Source organism: Callorhinus ursinus, unplaced genomic scaffold (assembly GCF_003265705.2).
Source record: "Callorhinus ursinus isolate GAN/ISIS: 27379988/994484 unplaced genomic scaffold, GSC_fseal_2.0 scaffold812, whole genome shotgun sequence".
NCBI classification, from domain to species: Eukaryota; Metazoa; Chordata; class Mammalia; order Carnivora; family Otariidae; genus Callorhinus; species Callorhinus ursinus.
Window position 1 is genome coordinate 9,535 of NW_027397867.1, and position 7,050 is coordinate 16,584.

Here is a 7,050-nt window from a genome sequence, read left to right on the forward strand (position 1 = left end):
TTCCTTTTTTTTTTTTTTTTTTTTTTTTGCTACAAGGTAGATCTCTTTGTATTCGTGGGTATTTTACAGTGGTGCCTTCCACTGTGGTAGCCACTAGCCACCTGTACTTAAGTTGAAAATTCAGTCCCTTTTTATATCAGCCACATTCTGGATTAACAGTAGCCACACATGCTTGTTACCACATTGGAAAGGAGAGATTACTGCAGAAAGTTCCAGATTGAGGTCAGGATTTATTTTGAGTCAGAATTACCCAGGGTCCAATGTGAAAAGGGCATCGTTCTAGTCAGAAGACATGTGTTCATGTTTTGTGTTTACTACTGTTGGGCTTTGTGTCCATAGGCCTATGAGATCCTGCTCTTAGCCTCAGTTTTCTTCTCTAAAACACACGGATAGTAATTCCTGCTCTTCCGCTTCACGGAGTGCTTGTGGGAAAGAACACTACAAAATGGTTAACAGTTTTCAGGAAAACATTAAAACTCAGTTCACTGTGTTTCTGTGTTTTGTTTGGTCTTTTAGGTTGCTGACGGAGCTGGAGTCCCCTTCTTGGTGGCCCTTTAGCTCCAAGCTTTGGAAGATGCCAGCAGAAACAAAGTCCAAGGGGGGCACCTCAACGGCTAGTCCCAAAGCTCTTGGAAAAGAAGGGGTAGTGGTCCGAATTCCTGCTGTTATCTCCCAGGGAACAGCATCTCATGTTAAAGCAGGAAGTGTTACCATCCTCGTGTCTGGGTTGGAAATCCATGACTCGAGTTCTTTGCTCATGCACAGATTTGAAAGAGAAGATATAGACGACATTGTGGTTCACACACCTTATGAAATTAGCATCCTCCAACGGTTCATCGGGAAGCCAGACATAGCTTATCACCTGATATCCGCCAAGATGCCCGAGGCTGTCCCAATTTTGGAAGTGCAGTTCAGCAAGAAGATGGAGTTGTTAGAAGGCGGCTTGACACCCGGAAGTGCCAGCACGTCTTCCCCAGCAGAGAAGGGCTGCTATGTCTGGCAGGTGGGTGAGCGCACGTCGGTCTCGAGGGGCGCGGCCTGTGGTACACCGTTAATGTGCTGCGTCGCTGATAGCATCTGCTGGTTCTGTGCACCAGTGCAGACTGTCCGTTTGTTTGTAAATGAGCACACTTCAGACCGTTTTCCTCAGTACCTGCGACCTCAGACTGTGTGAGTCCCGGAGCACGGGTATTCACACACTGGAGGGCTGTGTGGGTTTCCCCTGAGCTCAGCAAGGCTCGGTGGCACTTTCAGAACAGAGGAAGGCTCCACGGTAGGTGATTCTCTCTTTCCTCTGTGTGACTCAGGGCACCTAGCTGCCCACCCTGGTGGGTGTCCAGTCCCTCCACCCCTGACCTTGGCATCAGTCTGGGTCATCCCAGCCCGCCTTCCAGGGACATGTTTAGGAATCAGAATCTCTGAAAACTGCAGCATAGTTTTTGTGGGTTTGCAGGCCTCCGCTGTTGGTGAGGCATGCTGTCCTCCGAGAGTCCCTGGGGAGCACGGATTTGGGCATGGCCCCAGGGGTCGCAAGGGTCCCAGGTCGCAGGCCCAGCCACAGCCTCGCCCACAGCAGCCTGGGGTCATCTGACTTCTCAGATTTGCCGTCCTGATGCTATCCGGTGGCATCGTGCTGGTGTCTTTATTTTCATGTCTGATTGATTGTGACGTGGAGCATCTGACGCTCCTTATTTGCTTTTGGGCTTCACATGTTTCTCTGTGGATTGCCTATTCTGTGGTTTTTGTTTTTTTATTCTGCTGTGCTGTTTGTTTAGTCCATGTTGTAGGTATGCATCCTTGTTGGCTTTAGAAGCTACCACCTCTGCCAGACTGTCATTCTCCGTTACAGAATTCCTTAATTGGGTAAATTCCCCTTAAGTTTGTTTCTGCACCCATCTTAAGAATCCCAAAGTCATAAAATACCTTATTTCCCATAGGTGATCTTATGTCTGTGTTACTGTGATTTTTCTAACAGGCTAGTAGTCTTTCCTTATTGACTTTGGTTGCTGGATGTCTGTTACAATAAGAGATATGTTTGCTTTTTTTGTTCTGAAGTGATTGATTTCAGTGCTAATATGTAACCTGGTTCCCTAACACAAGAATATTTTGATGTAATTCTACATGGCTTCACGTTTCAAAAGAAATTTACCTGAAAATAGATCTGTCCCATAAGCACCAAAATTTTGGAAGTGTTAATGTAAACAGGTAATTTTTTGGCGTTTCCAGATTTTTCTTTGGCCCTTCTCAAGGCAGGACTGGGAAGCCCGTAAAGGGGCCGAAAAGGGTGGGCAGTACCAGCGAGCCCAAGACCCTGATGAGGGAGGCGTCAGGCCAGGCCGTCGGTGCCCCCACCCTGCGGTTTGCCCCTGGGGGGCTGGGGCTGGGCAGTGAGGGGACCTGGGGCTGTTAGGCCTGACACAGAGCACCTTCAGCCATTGATTCTGCTGATGGAGAACTCCCCGTGCCAGGCACAGTGCCGGGCCCCCACAGTCCCTCTTCTCATGGAGCTCTACGACATTCATGGGTTTTCTGTGTACCTGGTGGTTTTGGAGAGAGTGTCGCGTGCCAGGTGCGGGATGCCAGCACACTCCATCCTGGGGAGAAGAGGCTTGCTGGGCCTGCTCTGACCCCGAATGTCCAGGTGCAGACAGGGCTGGAGAGGAGCAGGAAGTGCGTGCCAGGGCCTCTGTGGGCGTGGTCCAGCAGCAGGAGTCTAGGTGAGTGTGGATTCCACAGGGCCCGCCATCAGGAAGGGCACAGGTCAAGGCTGTTGACCACAGGCTGCACGGCTTCCTCCTCAGGGAAGCCTCACATAAAGTCAGCTCGTGCTGGGCCTTCACCACATGCACAGACACGTTCTCAGCAGCACCTAGATTCAGGATGTGTGGCCTCGCCTGTCAGTCACAGACAGTGTGTGTGTGGAAGGAGTGGGACCACCTCCACGATGACAGATGGGTGTTCATCCTGGTGCTCACTTTTGCCTCTGGGGTGGAGGGGTTCCCACAGCATGTCTGCATCTGCATGGAGCGAGAGGTGCCATGCTCCCTCGGTGAGGCCACCCTGCCCCGGGAGTGGATGAGGGCGCAGGTGATGAGGAGGGGAGGCAGGGGGGAGGCCAGCACGTGGGCTTGGGAGCAGAACAGCAGGACCACGTCTGGCTTGCTGGGGGCTCCACGGGAGGCCTGGGCGGGCCCTCTCTGTCACCTCTGATGTTGTTTCCAGCACCTGTGTTTTCACTGTCCCTAGTGGAAAATGCAGAAGCGGTGGGGGTGGAAACCATGACTTGACATCTCAGAAATTTACCCCATCCTCCAGAAGCCGTGTTGGTAGATTCGTGGCCAGCAGGGGTCAGTGTCACCACAGGACCGGGTTTGCCTTGAGTCAGTGTGGGGAAGAACTTTCCAGAGACCTCTGCAGTCCTGTGCGGTGTAGGTGGCCCGGGCAGCGACTGGCCCCAGGAGTCTCCTGGGCTTCAGGGGCTGGGAATGACACAGGTGGCCTGCGTTCACCCTGGGGAAGAGCAGTGGAAAATGGCTGTTTTCTTGCACAGCATCTTTAGGATACCCTTTACATCTTAGCGTGGTTTCAGACTTGAGGAAGAGCTGGGAGGAGAGTCCCCCATGGCTGCCATCCTCACTGTCACAGCTGACGAGCCTGTCTGAGCTCTGTCTAGATCCCCTCGTGCTTGCCATTGCAGGACACCGTCTGGAGTCCACCATGATGGGGGGTATCTCCCTGGGCTCTCCTTACTCTGAAGGTCTCGACGGCGCGTAGGAGGAGTGCTGAGGTTTTGTACACCGTCTCGTGATTGCACTCTTGTCTCATGTTGTCTCATGGTCCTGGGGTGATGGTTTATGAAGAAGACTTCAGAGCATGGCCCATGCTTAGCAATTGATGGTATTTTGGGTAATTTTTGTCTTTGTTGTTTGCCAACGGCCACGTTTGAGAGAAGCCTTCTCTGACCACATCATTTAAGAGACAACACTCGCCCTCGGGTGCTGTTGCCCTCTGATTGGCTGCTGTGCTCCCACACTGGGACAAGTACTGCATCTGGACGGGACGCAACTTGTCTCTTGATGACCACATCTCCAGCAGCCAGAACAGGCCCAGGGATCCAGGAGCATACTCATCTGCATGAAATAGTACACATCTGGGACCCCGACGTCACCATGCCCAGGCCGCAGTCCTTGAGCCTGACACTGCCCCCTGACCGACGGCCTCAACTCAGACCACTGAGGCCATTCACAGGACCAGCACATCAGGCCTGTCATGCCCCTAAGCTCTAAGCCTAACCCCAGGTTGGCTGTTGAGCATCTCTTCCCAGAGCCTTGCTCCAAAGCACCAGGTATCCGGGACACCCAAGCAGTATCAAGGGATTCGGGCTGCCACCCGGAAGGAAACCGCACCACTGTGAACTCTGGAAAGCACTCAGAGCAGAACTCTGAACGCCCATCCCGGCGAAACTGCACTTTCTGCACCACCTGGCGGCAAACCCTGAGCCTGACTCCCAACCTGATCCAACACTCAAGACACACTGCTGATCCCAGCTTACCACAGTTCACACAGACCAGGAGTGCCGTGAACCTGAGCCCTAACCCTAACCCTAAACCTCACGTGGCTTCTGAGAGGTCTCTCCCTAGGTCCCTGGCTCCATGCCCCAGGGATTTGCGCCACCTGAGCAATACCAGGGGACACAGACTGACACCACAAAGTAAAATGTGCCATTTGTCACTTCTGAAAGCATTGAGAGTAGGAGTGCTCTGCCTGCCGTGCCCCTAGGCCCTAACCCCAACCCTAGGTGGGCTCCTGAGTGCCTTGTTCCCGTAGGTCTCGCTCCAGAGCCCCACGGACAGGGAACACCTAACTAATACCAGAGGACTCAGCTTGCCACCCAGAAAGAAACCCCACCGGTTGGAACCCCGGAAAGGATTCACAGCAGGAGAGCGCTGCATATCCACCCCAGTGAACCCACACTTTTAGCGGTCCCCTGGCCGAAAAGAGGAGCAAGACACACTGACAAAAGACACTCACGCTGACCCACACCCTCGACCCTCACCCCGGGAACCTCGATGCAGCGCTGGAACATCAGGCGTCCCGTGCCCCTATGTCCTAACCCTCACCCTGGGTTGGCTGCTTAGGGGTCAGTCCCCAGAACCTGGCTCCAAAGCCCCAAAGATTCAGGACACCCGAGCAATATCGAGGGTCTCAGGCAGCCACCCGGAAGGAAAACTCACCATAGGGAACTCGGGAAAGCATTCAGAGCAGAACTCTGAATGCCCATCCCAAGGAATGCACAAATTTTGAGCCCTCTGGCGGCCAACCCTGAGCCTGACACTCAGCCTGACCCACGCCCTCAAGACAAACCTCCCAGAAGGAAACCGCACCATTGGGAACTCAGGGCAAAGCTTTCCGAGTAGGAGTAGCCTGCGTGCCCATCTGAGCGAAATGCCACTTTCAAAGGCCCCCTGCCAGCAAACCCTGAGCCTGACACTCACCCTGACCCACACTCCCAACTCGGATCCCCCGCACCCCAAAGCTTGCCCCAGCGTGGGCAGATCAGGGCTCCAATGACCCTAGGCCCTAAGTCTATCGCTAGGGTGGCTTCTAAGTTTCTGGATCCAGAAGCCTGGCTCCAAAGCCCCAGGGATGGCAGTAACTGAGCAACATCAGAGGACTCAAATGCAAAAATTAATTCAAGCACACTACTTTCAACTCCGGAAAGTGTTCAGAACACGAGAAATCTGAATGCCCATCCTAGCCAAAGCACAAATTTGTCGCCCCCTGGCCACCAACCCTGAAACTGACGCTCAACCTGACCCTTGCCCTCAAGAGAAACCCCACAGAGCAGGCTACAGCCCTTGCACTTCAGGCCTGCCATGCCCCTAGGCCCTCACCATGACCCTACGGAGGCTTCTGAAGGGTCTGTCCCCCCAGGGGCCTGGCTCCAAAACCCTAGGAACTGGGGACACCTGACCAGTGCCAGAGGACTCAGCCTGCCATTAAAAAGGAAAACGTGCCATTGGGAAGTCCCGTAAGCATTCCGAGCAGGAGAACTCTGCCATTCCACCCCAACGAACCCAAGATCAATGTGCCCAGGCCGCAATCCCTGAGCCTGGTACTCCCCCCTGACGCACGGCCTCAACTCAGTCCCCAGGAAGCTCATCACAGCGCCAGCACATCAGGTCTGTCATGCCCCTAAGCCCTAAGCCTCACCCTAGGTTGGCTTCGGGGCACTCTGTCACCAGAATTGGCTCCAAAGCCACAGGGATTTGGGACACCTGACAAGTACCAGAGAACTCAACCTGCCACCTCAAAGGAAAACGTGCCATTGGGAACTCTGGTAAGCATTCCGAGCAGGAGAACTGTGCCGGTCCTTCCCAATGAAGCTCAAGTTCAACGTGCCCAGGCCGCAATCCCTGAGCCTGAAACTCCCCACTGGCCGACGGCCTCAACTCAGACCCCGGAAAGCTCATCACAGCGCCGGTACATCAGGCCTGTCATGCCCCTAAGCCCTAAGCCTAACCCTATGTGGGCTTTGTAGCACTCTGTCCCCAGAGCCTGGCTCCAAAGCCCCAGAGAATTGAGACACCTGACTAGAGCCAGATGACTCAGCCTGCCACTAAAAAGGAAAACGTGCCATGGGGAACTCCGGTAAGCATTCTTAACAAGGAATTGCGCCAGTCCATCCCAACGAACCCCGAGTTCAATGTGCCCAGGACACAGTCCTTGAGCCTGAGACTCCCCCTGACCTACAGCCTCAACTCAGACCACTGGAAGCCATTCACAGCACCGGCACATCAGGCCTGTCATGCCCCTAAGCCCTAAGCCTAACCTTAGGTTGGTTTCTGAGCATCCGTCCCAAGAGCCTTGCTCCAAAGCACCAGGTATTTGGGACACCCAAGCAGTAACAAGGGACTCGGGCTGCCACCCAGAAGGAAACCGCACCACTGAGAACTCCGGAAAGCGCTCAGAGCAGAACTCTGAATGCCCATCCCAGCGAAACGGCACTTTCTGCGCCGCCTGGCAGCCAACCGTGAGCCTGACACTCAA

The 7,050-nt window shown here is 54.1% G+C and overlaps 1 pseudogene; it reads left to right on the forward strand.

The window, feature by feature from the left end:
• The window catches only part of LOC112815565 (synaptosomal-associated protein 47-like), a 7,723-nt pseudogene extending 2,598 nt beyond the window's left edge, over nucleotides 1–5,125 (forward strand).
• The last annotated feature ends 1,925 nt before the right edge of the window (nucleotides 5,126–7,050 follow it).